Source organism: Canis aureus, chromosome 34 (genome assembly GCF_053574225.1).
Source record: "Canis aureus isolate CA01 chromosome 34, VMU_Caureus_v.1.0, whole genome shotgun sequence".
Taxonomy (NCBI): Eukaryota; Metazoa; Chordata; class Mammalia; order Carnivora; family Canidae; genus Canis; species Canis aureus.
The window spans coordinates 33,374,575-33,389,179 of record NC_135644.1 but is presented as its reverse complement, the minus strand read 5'-3'; the positions used below and the strand labels follow the sequence as shown (position 1 = coordinate 33,389,179).

The window sequence follows — 14,605 nt, the reverse complement described above, 5'->3', positions numbered from 1 at the left end:
CAACTGGAACATTAAGTCCTTGACGGGAAGCTTTAGTTACCTCCGAATCCTAGAACGTTCTCACTGTATCCCAATCCTAGATTGACATTTATCATTGAATAGCACTTTAAATAAATAGTAAAATAACTACTACAGTAAAGGAAATTATCAACTTTTCACGTGTGTGGGCCCTGCTCCCTGGGCTCCCAGGGAAGCTATGGTTTCTTTCACATTGATCAGGTCCAAATGTCTCCACCACACCTCAAAGCGTGGGCTCAGTTTCTGCCCTGACACATGCAAGACCCCTGCTTCAATTAACATGTATCAATCAATCAAAGAGAGCCTGACCGGCTCAGTGTGGTTCGTAAGAACATGGGACTCTTTTTCTTGGGGTAGCAAGTTCAAGCCCCATGTTGGCTGTAGAGATTACAGAAAAATAAAATCTTAAAAAAATCAATCAGGGATCCCTGGGTGGCGCAGCGGTTTGGTGCCTGCCTTTGGCCTAGTGCGCGATCCTGTAGACCCAGGATCGATTCCCACGTCGGGGTCACGGTGCATGGAGCCTGCTTCTCTCTGCCTGTGTCTCTGCCTCTCTTTCTCTGTCTGTGACTATCATAAATAATTAAAAATTAAAAAAATCAATCAGTTGATCTTGGAGAGACATAGCCCCGGATCCCACAAGGGCAGAGAGCCAACTGACGAATCTACTCACAATATTATAAGCAGCAGTGCACAAAAATTGAACTTTCAGAAGTCTCCTAGAGTGGGGGACACACCAGCCTTAAGGTGTTCAGGTGGAGAAGTGGGGGGCAGTCCCTGGAGCGACAGGGTGGGCTCAGGATCCCAGGGGTCCCAAGGATGGTGGCGCCAACTGTTCCCAGGCACAGGAGCAGGAACCCGGCTGAGAGCAGCGGGGCTCGAGCCAGCTGTCTGCCCTATGTGGCCATAAGCTGCAAACCCCTGTGCAGTCATGGGGCCCAGTTCCTGGGACAGACCAGCAAAGGCCGGGAGTGCGAGGACACCCTCCCGGTCAGGAAGAGAACAGGTCTCCACCAGGGCAGCCCCTAAAATTTGGAGTTTGAAACTTCAGTCACTTGTCTATGGGGAGGCTGAGAAAATTGAGGCCGTTCCACTTTAAGTTCACGGTAAGCTCAAGTACTGCCATTCCAGGACCCTGTGTATAAGAGCTAAAATTTACATTACTTCAGTTACAGGAAAAAAAGAAAAAAATCTTACAGCTTAAGGTCCCAGAAAGCCCCATATTAGAATGAGAACAAAGCTCAATGCCCTTGAAGGCCTCATATCAAAATGTAAACAGAACTTGAGGAATTGATCCAGCCCTTCTGGAGGACCCCGAGACCAGCCCTTAAAACTAAGCTAAAACCCACCTCAGGGTCCAAGTCCCTGCTCCGCTGTGTGGGCTATACTTGGACCCAAGCTCGAGATTGTAAATCAATCCTCGTGTGTTTGCATCGGTGTCGGCTTGGACAATCTTGGGCAAAACACCCCCAAGTGTTGGGCACTTGCAATCTTGGGCACAACACCCCCAAGTCCCCTCCCCACCTGGGCTGATACCCTGTCCCCTCCCACCCAGGCTGACCCTCAGTCACCTCCTGCCCACAGCGGCTCACCACAGCCCCTCACAGAGGTCCTACAGCCACGGTCGGCACTCTGGCCATCCCCGGCCTCCCAGGAGAAGAAAGGAGGTTTCAGCAGGACACACTCCTATGGTGGCCCCAGGGCTCCCTGCCCAGGATGGCAGCTGGTGACTGGCCGGTGTCTGTGTCCCTGACGCCGGCTCCTCCTCCCCAGTTTTCCCACAGGAAATGAAGGAGGAGGCCTCGTCTCCTCCAGGGACATCACGCAGATAGACCTGGACATCAACAAGATGTTTGGCAGCCAAATCAAGTTTTGGGACTGCTAGAGGGTGGGGAGAGGCTGTTGAGTCAGGGGGCTTCTAGGCCCTGGGGGAGGTCCAGGGGCTTCTGGGTAGGGAACACGGGGCTTAAGAGGCCGGGGGAAGCAACAGCAGGTAGCAACACACCACTGTATGGTTGGGTGAAGGGGATGACACCCGTGCCCAAACTCCCGGGGCTTCGGGGTTGAGGGGGTCACTAGGTCGGTGCCTCTAGGGCTTTCCATGGGAGCTGAACCACACAGGGGCGAGGGACGGCCCCTTGAGAAGCAGGGGGCTGCGGTGGGGCCCGTGGAGGGCAGTAACTGGACCTGCGGGCCAGGCGGCATGGCTGTGGCTAGAGCAGGACACACATCATTCCCATGAGGGTTGGATGGGTCAGGGTGACACCCACACTTGGTGTTTTATATATATCTAAATTCTATGCATTTAATTTGAGACAATTTGCAATTTGTAAACATACATAGTATAATGACCCCCAGATAATGCCCCCGGTCCAGCCAGCGCCCTGCACTGACCACACGGGGCCCCAGGGGCAGGTGTCACAGCAAACCCCAGACTGGGATCGCCTTTATCTGTAGACGAATCCATGTGCGTCTGAGAGAAAGTGGATGCCCTGTGTCGGCAGGACCCCCATGTCATCCCCTATTTCCCCACCCCCACACCATCCCCCTTCATCATCATCCCCAATAGCATCACACCTATATCATCCCCCTCACACCGACACAGCCCCACACAATCCCCACCCACACTATTCCCCCCACCATCCCCCCTAAACCATCCCCCACACTCCACCACCATCATGCCCCTGTCCCCACAACATCCACCCCCACAGCATCTGTCCTCAGCAAGGACCCTGGGCATCTGCCCCCTGTGGGACATACTAAGCCTCACCGGGTTTCTCTGGATACTCTGCTCCCATCAGAAGACCCGGTTTCCCATAGAGTACCCAGGGGTTGCAGGAAGGGGGAAGGCAGGGAGCCCCAGACAAGGTGGGTGCAGGTGAGTGGTGCAGAGGACCCACTGTGTCCTGCCTCCACCCACTGTCCCTCCTGGAGGGCGGCACACCCTGCATAGGACACCAGCCCCTAACCCAGAGGGACATGGGCTGGCCTGGCCCCGGGCTCTGTGGGGTTGGGGTGATTTGAGCCCTCCCAGGCCCAACACAAAGACTAATGGGATCCAGCCCCCCATGGCTCTGGCCAGCCCTGGATTCTGGCCCCAGGCTGAGAGAGCCTTCCCACAGCTGGATGTGGCCTCTTGGGCCCTGGGTGTGCCCCACAGATCCAGGTCGCTGACCTAGGGCAGCCCTAGGAATCCCGGGACACCCAATGTTGGGGAGAGAAGGGGTAGGCCGGTGGGCCCCACCCACACCCACACTAGGAGACAGGCTCCACCAGGTTCTGGGGCCCCAGGGCCCCGAGACCGGGGTACAGCTACCCTGCGGGGAACAGTGCAGGAGCCCATGAGCTCAGGTTCAGCTCAGCTCTGCTGCCCTCAGAACCGTCTCTCTTGCTGAAACCTCAGGACACGTCCCCACCCGGAGTCCAAACATGCTTCCAGGTGGGGGACTCCAGCACCCGTCCCCACCTCACATGTGATTCTTGCCCTCCCCTAAAGGACAGAAAGGTCTCCCTCCCTAGGGGAAAGCACGTGCCCTCGGCTCTGAGCCCCATTGCTGTAGATCGTCAATAAAGTGTTGTGGTGCGAAAATGCACAGCCAGCCCATTTATGTGTATCCCAGAACTCTGAGCAGAGGGCGTGGAGAGACCCCGAGAGAGGAGGAGGGGCTACATCCATGCCCCAAACAGCCCCTACAGTGGCGCTGCCAGTCACACCCAGCTGACATCCTCACATGCCTTCCAGGGGCTGCCAGACGCCAGGGTCAGGCCCTACAGACTTTACTGGGACTCAGCCTGTGCCCAGCAGGCCAGGAGGGGCTGGGACAGAGTGACAGCCAGGGAACCTCAGGGCACCAGTGTCTGTGGAAGAGACCTGGGTGGTCTGTGCTCTCTCTGTCCAGGGGGCCAGGGCTGGCTGGGTTCCGGGGCACTTCCTCCCCTCGCCATATCCCCGTGCCTGTGTGCCTGGGGCACAGAGGGCCTGCGGGGCGGTAGCGTGGCCCTGGAAGGGATGTCAGGACAACAGGCCCTTCTATTGTGCCCAAGATTGCTAATCCGAGAAACCACCAAGGAGCCCACACCGATGCAAACTCCCGAGGGTTTCTTTACAAGCTGGAGCTTGGGTGCAAGTGCACCAGACACAGAGGAGTGGGGATTTGGACCCCGAGACTAAGAGGTGTAGCAGCTTTATAGGAGCCAGTGGCACATGGGAATGCTGAAAGATTCGTAGTCATTTTTGTCCACACGCAGGTGGCTGATTGAATTACACTTTACCTTTTAGTATCGACTTGAACTGGCCTATTACTTTGGTCAGAATAGGCGCCCAGCTTTGTGTGGCACAATGCAGGGTTACATTGTTATGAGCCAATTTCAGATTAGGGTGTGCCCAGCGGCTTGAGTTGGGTGGGGGAGTGCCTTAGAGCCGTAAGCAGGTCACCTGGGGTCATAGGGGAGATGGCTGGTGGAGCACAAAATGGAATCAGTCCTGCTCTGCTTGTCCATGGGTAAAGGATTTTTGTTAAATTTACTGGGTCCCACACTGCAGCTCACGCACGTGGGCCACCCTCACAAGGTGTACTCGGCGTGCACACCTTTGTGGTGCTAGATCTCTCACACCAGCATGTGGAGGGCACCCTCCTCGCCTTAGTGAATAGGGGCTGGGTGAGCATGGGGCTCTACCTGAAGGCCAGGCAGCACAGGGGACCGAAGAACCCCAGCCCCGTCCCCACCCAGACTCCCAAACACAGGCAGTCTCAGGGCTCCCCCCCATGGGCAGCTGGCTCCTCAGGAGCTCCCGCCAGGATGGCCCCGAGGTCTAGCTCCCTGCTGGAGAGGCATCAGGGAGAAGATAAGCAGACAGCGCATGGGAGGACCCACTTCCGCACATGGGAATATGGCCAAGCCGGAACTTACAGCTCAGCCTACCCTCCAGCGGAAAATCACTGCACGCGCGAGCCACTGGTCTGCCATGAGAGCCTAGCTAGCCGCCCAGCGCCAGCACCACAAATGATGTTGTGCCAACCATTTCGCCATTTGGGTGACCCAGCCAGAGGATCCAATAGCTGCACGTGATAGCTACATGTGATAGACACACACACCACACAACCAACAAAAGTTGGAATCCACCCAATGTTGTCTAACAGCAGCCGGATGGTTACATACACGACGCTGTGGTCCCCAATAGGATACATGAAAGACGCAATAAACCATGACTGCAGAGGTGCTGGAGGCACAGAGATGTGCCTGCTGGGTTCCAACAAGGAGCACAGAGGGGCAGGAAGCATCCTACGGAGGGGAGGCCCCTCCTTGGAAGAACATCATGTCCCTGTGAAGGCTACAGACGGTGAAATCTGTCCTCCGCTCTTTCAGCTTCTGGTTTACCTCCTAGATGCCATTTTCCTCAATCATAAGACCAAAAATTTATTTTATGTTTTTAAATTTCTTTTATTGGAGTCCAATTTGTATGAATTCTTGCTTCAGCAAGGGTGTCATTCAGGAGGAGAGGAGAGATAATGATTTTCCCAGACAGGCAAAATATAAAGGAGTTCATGACCTCTTAACCAGTCCAGTAAGGAATTTTAAGAGGGACTCTTCTAGTGGGGGAAAAAAAGAGACCAAAAGCAACAACTCTAGAAAGGCCCAGAGTACGTCACCAGAAACACCAACTCTTCTGGTAACAGAAAAGCACAAAGTTCATATCTTTGAATAATCACTCTGAATGCTGATAGACTAAATGCTCCAATCAAAAGATATAGGGTATCAGAGTGGCTTAAAACACAGGATCTGGGATGACTGGGTGGCTCAAGGGGTTGAGCATCTGCCTTTGACTCAGGGTGTGATCCTGGAGTCTGGGATCGAGTCACATATGGGGCTCCTGGTGGGGAGTCTGCTTCTCTCTCTCCCTAATTTTCGGCCTCTCTCTCTCTCTCTCATAAATAAAATCGTTATTAAAAAAACAAGATCCATCAGTATGCTGCCTAGAAGATGCTCACCTTAGACCTATACACACCAGCAGATTGATAGCGGAGGGAAAATCATCTACCACGCTAATGGATATCAAACGAAAGCTGGAGGACCCATACTTATATCAGACAAACGAGATTTGAAACCAAACCCTGGGGGACACCTGGTGGCTCAGTGGTTGAGCATCTGCCTTCGGCTCAGGGTGTGATCCTGGGATCGCAGGATCGAGTCCTACATCGGACTCCCTTAGGGGAGCATGCCTCTCGCTATGCCTATGTTTCTGCCTCTGCTTCTCTGTGTATCTCTCATGAAAAAATAAATAAAATATTTAAATCTCAAAAAGGAAGAAAAATACTGTAAGAAGAGATGAAGAAGAACATTATTTCATAATTAAAAAGACACTCTATCAGGATCAAACAACTAAATATTTATGCTGCCAACATGGGAGTACCTAAATATAGAAACCAATTAACAACAAACATACAGGAAATCACTGGTAATAATACACTGACAGGGGATTTCAACACCCACTTATGGCAATGGACTGATCGTCTAGCCGAATCAACAAGTGACCAATAGCCTTGACACACTGGACCACAGGAACTCAACAGATATAGTCAGAATATTCGATCCGAAAGCAGAATACACATTCCTTTCAACTGCACATGGGACATTCTCCAGAACAGATAATATCAAGGCCCACAAAACAGCTCTCAACAGGTACAACAGTTACAAGAAGGTTGATATCACACCCTGTACATTTTTGGACCACAACGCTATGAAACTTGAAGTTGACAGTAAGAAAAAATTTGGACAGACCAAAAATACGTTGAGTTTATGATCATCCTACTAGAGAATGAATGGAGCAACCAGGAAATTAAAGAGGAAATATAAAACAAACGAAAATGAAAACATGTTTCTCCAAACCTCTGGGATGTACCAAAGGCAGTCCTAAGAGGGAAGTGCATACCAATACAGGCCTACCTCAAGAAACAAGAAGTCTCCAATACACATCGTAACCCTACACCTGAAGGACCTGAAAAAGAAATAGCAAACATAGCCTAAAGCCTACAGAAGAAGGGAAAAAATAAAAATGAGAGCAGAAATAAACAATATAGGAACAACAAAACAGTAGAATGGAAAAACAAAACTGAGAGCTGTTTCTTTAAAATAATTAAGAAAATGGATCAAGCCCTAGCAAGCCTTATCAATGAGAAAAGAGAAAAGACCTAAATAAATAAAATCACAAATGAGAGAAGAGAGATCACAATCAACACCAGAAAAATAAGACAATGGTAAGGGAATACTATGAAAGATTATGCGCAAACTGGGAGACCTGAAAGAAATGGACAAATCCCTAGAAATGAGCAAATGAGCAGAACTGAAATAGGAAGAAATAGAAAGTGTGAACAGACTCATAACTAGCAAAGGAATTGAATCAGCAAGGCACCTGGGTGCCTCACTGGTTGAGCATGTGCTTTGGCTCAGGTCATGATCCCGGGGTCCTGGGGGATCAAGTCCCACATCAGGCTCCCCGAATGGAGCCTCATTTTCCCTCTGCCTATAACTCTGCCTCTCTGTCTCTCGTATGAATACATAAATAAAATCTTTAAAAAAGAGAACAAATACAAAGATGTGAAAGGACCTAAATAAAATCACAAATGAGAAAAGAGAAATAACAACCAACACTAGAGAAATACAAACGATTATAAGAGAACATTATGAAAAATTATATGCCAGGAACCTAGAACCTGGAAGAAATAGATCAATTCCTGGAAATATATAACATAGCAAAAATGAAAAAGGAAGAAATAAGAAACTTGAACAGACAGATAACCAGCAAAGAAATTGAATCTGAAATCAAGAATCTCCCAACAGGAGATGCTTAGATCAATAGAACAGAATGGAAAGCCGAAACAAGATACAAACCTGTAACTCTATGATCCATTAATGGACAATAAGGCAGGAAGGAATATCCAATGGCACAAAGACAGTCTCTTCAACAAACCCTAACCCTGACCCCAGGATAAGAACAAATGGTGTTGGGAAAACCAGGCAGCCACATGCAGAAGAATGAAACTGGACCATTTTCTTACTCCATATAAATAAAAAATAAATTCAAAATGGATGAAAGACCTAACTGTGAGACCTGAAACCATATAAAGAAGAAAAGATGGACAGCAAAGTCTTTGACATTGGCCATTGGATGTTCTTTCTAGATATGCCTCTGAGGTGAGGGAAACAAAAGCAAAAATCCTATTGGGACTTCATCAAATTGAAAAGCTTCCGCAAAGTGAAGGAAACAACCAAAACTAAAAGGCAACATACAAAATGAAAGGAGATATTGGTAAACAACACATCCACTAAAGAGTTAGTATGCAAAACACATAAAGCAAATATAAATCTCAAGATCCTAAAAACAAATTATGCAACTGGAGCTGGGCAGTAAAATGAATGGACTTTCTCTCTGAAAGACTGCCAGATGGCGACCAGACACAAGGAAAGACACTAAGCATCACCCACCATTAAGGAAATGCAAATCAAAACCACAATGATAGTTCACCTGACAGTCATCATAATGGCTAATATTAACCACACAAGAAAAAACAGGTTTTAGTGAGGCTATGGAGAAGGGGTCGCTCCCTTACACTCCTGGTGGGCATGCGAACAGAAGTAGCCACTGTGGAAAACAGTGTGGAGGGACATCTAGTAGTTAAAAATAGGTGATCGCTGGGTGGTGCAGTGGTTTGGTGCCTGTCTTTGGCCCAGGGCATGATCCTGAAGACCTGGGATCGAATCCCACATTGGGCTCCCAGTGCATGGAGCCTGCTTCTCCCTCTGCCTGTGTCTCTGCCTCTCTCTCTGTGACTATCATAAAAAAAATTTAAAAAAAGTTAAAAATAGAGCTAACCTATGATTCCAAATTTGCAGAGCTAGGTATTTACCCTGAGGACACAAAAGTACTTTAGTAGATTCGAGGGGGACACGCAGCTCAGTGTTTCTAGCAGCGTTATCAACAACAGCCAAACTGTGGATACAGCCCTACGTCCATCGGCAGATGAACGGGCAGAGACAATGTGGTAAATATACACACTGCGACATCACTCGGTCATCAGAAGGGATGAAATGAAGCCATTTACAATGATGTGGAAGGAGTGGAAAGGATTTATGCTAAATGAACTCAGTCAGAGAAAGACAGATACCAAATACCATACAATTGCATTCACAGGTGAATTTTAAGAAACCAAACAAACTGGCAAATGGGCTCAGGGGGGATGAGAGAAGCAAGCCAAGATACCCACTCTTAACCACAGAGAATAAACTAATAAATACCAGAGGAAGGTGGGGGGATGGGGAATCAGGGGTTGGGGACAGTGGAGGGCACCTGTGACCAGTATCAGGCGTTGTATCAAAGTGTTGAATCACTAAGTGGTAAACCTGAAACTATATCATACTGTGTTTACAAACAGGAATTCAAGTAAAACTTTAAAATAATAATTGGTAGTATTGATGAAACATGTGCGCACTAGAGAAAAAATCAGAAAGGCAACTAAAAATCCAAATAAAGAGTATTTAGAGCCACAAATCCCCTCCTTAGCTCAGCTTGGAAGAAGCCTGTCATGTCTATTCTGATCCCATCAGAAGCCTGGATTTTGAGTCTCTGGGGAGGCCACTAATTTGGTGGAGTCAGGGTATCTTCGAACCCAAAACCTAAATAGAGTGCATAAAACTCAACGGCCCAAGATACTAGGAGTCCCAGTGCAGGCACATGCCAGGACCCAAACTCTAACCATACACAGACATAACCCTAACCTTACACTTAATCCTAATGTTAAACTCACCCTTAAACAAGACCCATCACTAATCGACAACCAAACACAAACCCCAAGACCAAAACACATTCAGTGAACCTTCCTGCCAACCCTCACCCTAACTCCTAAACCTATTCGAAACCCTTGTCCCTGACCCCTGTTTTAAAACTAACCCTAACCTCTAACCCTAACCTTAACTTAATGTACTCAAATCCTATTCCTAACCTTAACCTGTACCCTAACCCTAACCCTCTAATACTAATCCTATCTCATACCCCAAACTGTACTCTAACTTGTACCCTAAAACTAACTCGTAAACCACTCCCTAAACCTATCTCTTACCCTTTTAAAAAACCGTAACCTGACCCTGACCTGACTCTAATCCCTAAACACTAACCCTAACCCTAGCCCTAACACCTATCCTAAACCTAATCCTCGCCCTAACCCTAAACCTAGCCCTAACTTTTACCCTAACCCCTAACACTTACCCCTAACCCTAACTCACACCCTAACCCCTAACACTCAATACAAACCTAAGCCCAACCCTAACTGTAACCATAACCCTAACCCCACCTCCAAACCTCCTGTCCTAATCCCTAAAGCCTAAACCCGAAACCTAACTCTAAATCCTGTAACTCACCCTAACCCCGTTCCCTAATCCCTAACTCCCATCCTATCTCCTAACCACTGACTCTTACCCTTATCCCTCACCCTAACCTGTATTCCAAAACCATAAGCTTAATCACAAACACCTAACATCTAACCTAAGCCTAACCACCAACTGCCTCCCCTCCCCTGACCCTACCATTCATTCTACCCATTCACTTACCCTGTGGTTCTGAGTAGTCCCTTCTGATGTGGACGTGACCCCCAACAACGCCTCCAGAGTCCTCCAGAGGGGCCTGAGGAAGCAGGGCTCCTGTGAGTGCGGACGTGGCCCCAATTGTTCCTGAGTCATAGTCAGAGGGTCCTGAGGACGCTGGGTCTCCTGTCACTGTGGACTATGCCTCACATCTTCTGGAAGCCTCACAGCAGGTCCTCAGGTGGCCCGGGGCTCCTGTCAGCCTGGACATGGCCACACGTCCCCCAGAAAACTCACCACACGTCCTGAGGAGCTGTGGGCTCCTGACAGGATAGACGCAGCCCCATATTTCCTGAAGCCAAAGTGCATGTCCTGAGGAGGACAGGGGTCCTGTCAGTTTTGAGGTGGCCTAACATTTTCCTCAAGTCTCACCATAAGACCTGAGGATGCTGGGAGCTCCTGTCAGCATAGATGTGGCCCCAAATCTTCTCAAACCTTCACAGTGGGTCCTGAGGAAGCTGGAGACTCCTGTCAGTGTGGATGCGGCACCCACATTTTTCTTAGGCCTCACCACAGTCCCTGACAAGCCTGGGGTCTTCTGTCCGCATGGATGCATCCCATATTTCCCCAAGTAAACACCAGGGGTCCTAAGGATTCAGCATCCTGTTGTGTCGATGTGCCACAAAGTCCTCCCGAAGCATCACCGAAAGTTCTGAGGAGGGCGGGGCTCCTGACACCATTAATGCGGCCCGCAGCTTCCAGAAGCCTCAACTCTTGTCCTGAGGTGGCCCAGGGTCTCCTGTCAGCGTGGATGCGGGCCCACATCTTCCTGAAGCCGCCCCGTGGGTCCTGAGGAGGCCCAGGGTCTCCTTTCAGCATGGATGCGAGCCCACAATTTCCTGAAGCTGCGGCTCATCAGTGTGGACGTGTCCCCACGTCCTCCTCAGGCCTCCCCAGCACAGGCTGGCTCCTGTTAGTGCAGGCAGAGGAGGCCTACTGCACATTCATGCCCGCTGTGTGGGGCCTGGGCTCGGGTGCCCCCTGCAGGACGCTCAGGCGCTGCAGGAGGCTGTGCAGAAGGCAGCAGCGCTCCAGGGGCCACACCTGCCTCCTTCCAGGCTCCTGCTGTGGCCTGTTAGCTTTGGAAACGTCTCACTGAAACGGAACCCAACACCTGGCTTCCCCAGAAATACTTAAGGACAAGGAATTGGAGCCCACAGGACGCGAAATGAAATGTGGACCAGAGTTTTACCACGTCCCGCAAAACCCACTCAACCCTCTTCCACTGTGGGCGGGATTGTGGGCTGGTGCAGCCACCCTGGAAACAGTGTGGAGGCTCTTCAGGGCGACTCTATTTGTAACATCCTGAGAACAGCAGGTGAACGGCCTGATTTCACTCCAAAGATACAGATGCAGTGAGACTTGGGACACCTGCACCCCAATGTACACAGCAGCCGGGTCCACAGTAGCCACACTGTGGGAGGAGCCTCGGTGCCCTGTGGCAGATGATGGATAAAAAGGATGGGAGATAGATGATGGTCATAGAGAGAGGAATGGAACTCAGCTATTAAAGAGAAGGAAATATTGCCATTTGCAATGACATGGATAGAACTAGAGGGATCATGTTAAATGAAATAAGTCAGTCAGGAAAGAGAATGACCGTGTGGTTTCATTCATAGGTGGAATTAAAAAGCAAAGCATATAACAACTGTGAAGGGAAGGAAAAACAAATAAGATGAAAACAGTTGCAGGAAATACAAATTCTTTTTTTTTTTAATTTTTATTTATTTATGATATTCACAGAGAGAGAAAGAGAGAGAGGCAGAGACATAGGCAGAGGGAGAAGCAGTCTCCATGCACCGGGAGCCCGATGTGGGATTCGATCCCGGGTCTCCAGGATCGCGCCCTGGGCCAAAGGCAGGCGCCAAACCGCTGCGCCACCCAGGGATCCCCGAAATACAGACTCTTAATGATAGGAAACAAACTGATGGTCATTGGAGGTGGGGAGGTTAACAGGGGACCTGCATGAAGGAGGTCACGTGATGTCACGGGCACTGCTGTTATCTCCAACTGGTGAATCCCTGATTCTTCCTCTGAAAGTATAATACACTATCCGTTAATAAATTGGGTTTAAATTAAATTAAGTTAAAAAAATCCGTTGTATCAGAGCACATTTCCTTCTGGACTCTCTGTTTTGCTCCTTCAGCTTATGCTGGAACCACCCCCAATGGGACTGGTTTGCCTAAGTAGGCTCCACGCACCGTCCATGGCCCAGCCCAGGGCTAGAACTCACGACCCCTGAGATCAGTACCGGAGGTGAGGTCAGGAGTCAGATGCTTAACCAATGGAGCCAGCTGGGGGCCCGAGAACCACACTGATTTATCCTTTGTGTCTGTGACATCGTTTGAAATAGGAAAGTGCTGTGTCCCACTCTCTCCTGCTCCTCCAGTACTGAGTTGCTGACCGGGGTCATTTGTGGGGGCAGATTGATGTTATGTTTTTTTTTTTTTCTATTTCTAAGATATGCCACCATGATTTTGATAGGAATGACTTTGAAACTGAGGGTGGCTTCAGGAACTGTGGACATTTTCACAAGATGAGGCTCCCACCCCTCAAACCCAGGACGGCCTCCCAGAACAGAGCCTTGTATGGCTCAGTGAACAAGTCTTGTGCTCCTATGTTTCAGTCTCATTATTTATTCTCCTTGATGCTCCTGAGAAGGGAGTCACGTCCTTCCTTTCCTTCCTGAGTGCTCATTGTCAGGACACAGCAAGGCTACTCTGCTCTGTAGGGTCAGTTTGTGTCCCGTGACTTTACTGAACTCACTCCTTAGTTCTAACAGGTTTTGGTGGAGGCTTCCAGGTTTCCTGTTTCCAGTACCGCGTCTTCAGCATATAGGGACAGTGTGACGTCCCACTTCCAGGTGTGGAACCTTTTCTGTTTACAGCTTAATGTCCTAGAAAGCCCCACAATAGAATAAAAACTGAGCCCAGGCCAAGAGCAGGAAGCCCCTATTAGAATGAGAACAGAGCTCAATGCCCTTGAATGCCCCATATCAAAATGTACACAGAACTTGAGGAATTGCTCTAGCCCTTCTGGAGGTCCCCGAGACAAGCCCTTAAACCTACACAAAAACTCACCTCGGGGTCGAAGTCCCTGCTCCGCACTGTCAGGTATACTTGGACACAAGCTCGAGCTTGTAAATAAACCCTCGTGTGTTTGCTTCGGTGTGGGCTTCTCCATGGTTTTTCGGATTCGCAATCTTGGGCACAACAGTCTGAGATAAAAAAACAAAACCAAAAGCATTTCGGATGCGGGCAAAGTGAAAGCAGGTTTCTGAGAGATGCACTTGGGGGCTCTTCTGTTGAGGGCTTGCAGATTGGGGGGTGGGATGCTTAGCCCCAGAACCAGAGGACCCAGTGTCCCCTCCCAAATCACGCCAAACAGCCCCAATCTCAGGGAGCACCACTGCGCCACCTGCTTTAGGCCAGAGGCGCTGAAGACCACCCCACCCCTGACCCCGCAGGTGCATCTCCCAGGCAGATGTGCACCTGACAATCAGCACCATGGGCCATCCCCAGACCCCACACAGACCATTCGCTGCCACCAAGTTGTCAGACCCAAGAGGCTGCAGAGCTTCAGCGCTGCCTGGAAAGTAGGGTCTAGCTTCCTTTGTATTTTGTGCTTTATTTTCATTTATTTTCTTTGATTCTATTTTATTTTTTATTTTTTTTTAAGATTTTATTTATTTATTCATGATAGTCACACAGAGAGAGACAGAGAGGCGGAGACACAGGCAGAGGGAGAAGCAGGCTTCATGCTGGGAGCCCGACGTGGGATTCGATCCCGGGTATCCAGGATCGCGCCCCGGGCCAAAGACAGGCGCCAAACCGCTGCGCCACCCAGGGATCCCTGATTCTATTTTATTAATTGCCTTATTTTATTTTTTATGTATGTACCTTATATATTTCTTATTTTTACATTCATGGAACATTAATTGTGTTTGTTATTT

At 49.4% G+C, this 14,605-nt stretch overlaps 1 long non-coding RNA gene across 1 annotated transcript in view; it reads right to left on the bottom strand.

Moving 5' to 3' along the window:
- Window positions 1-11,304, bottom strand: part of LOC144304760 (uncharacterized) — a 478,638-nt gene extending 467,334 nt beyond the window's left edge. Inside the window, exon 1 of the long non-coding RNA XR_013371724.1 lies at window positions 10,621-11,304. This is a non-coding gene — a long non-coding RNA (uncharacterized LOC144304760). The remainder of the gene's footprint in view (window positions 1-10,620) is intronic.
- Window positions 11,305-14,605: the final 3,301 nt, after the last annotated feature.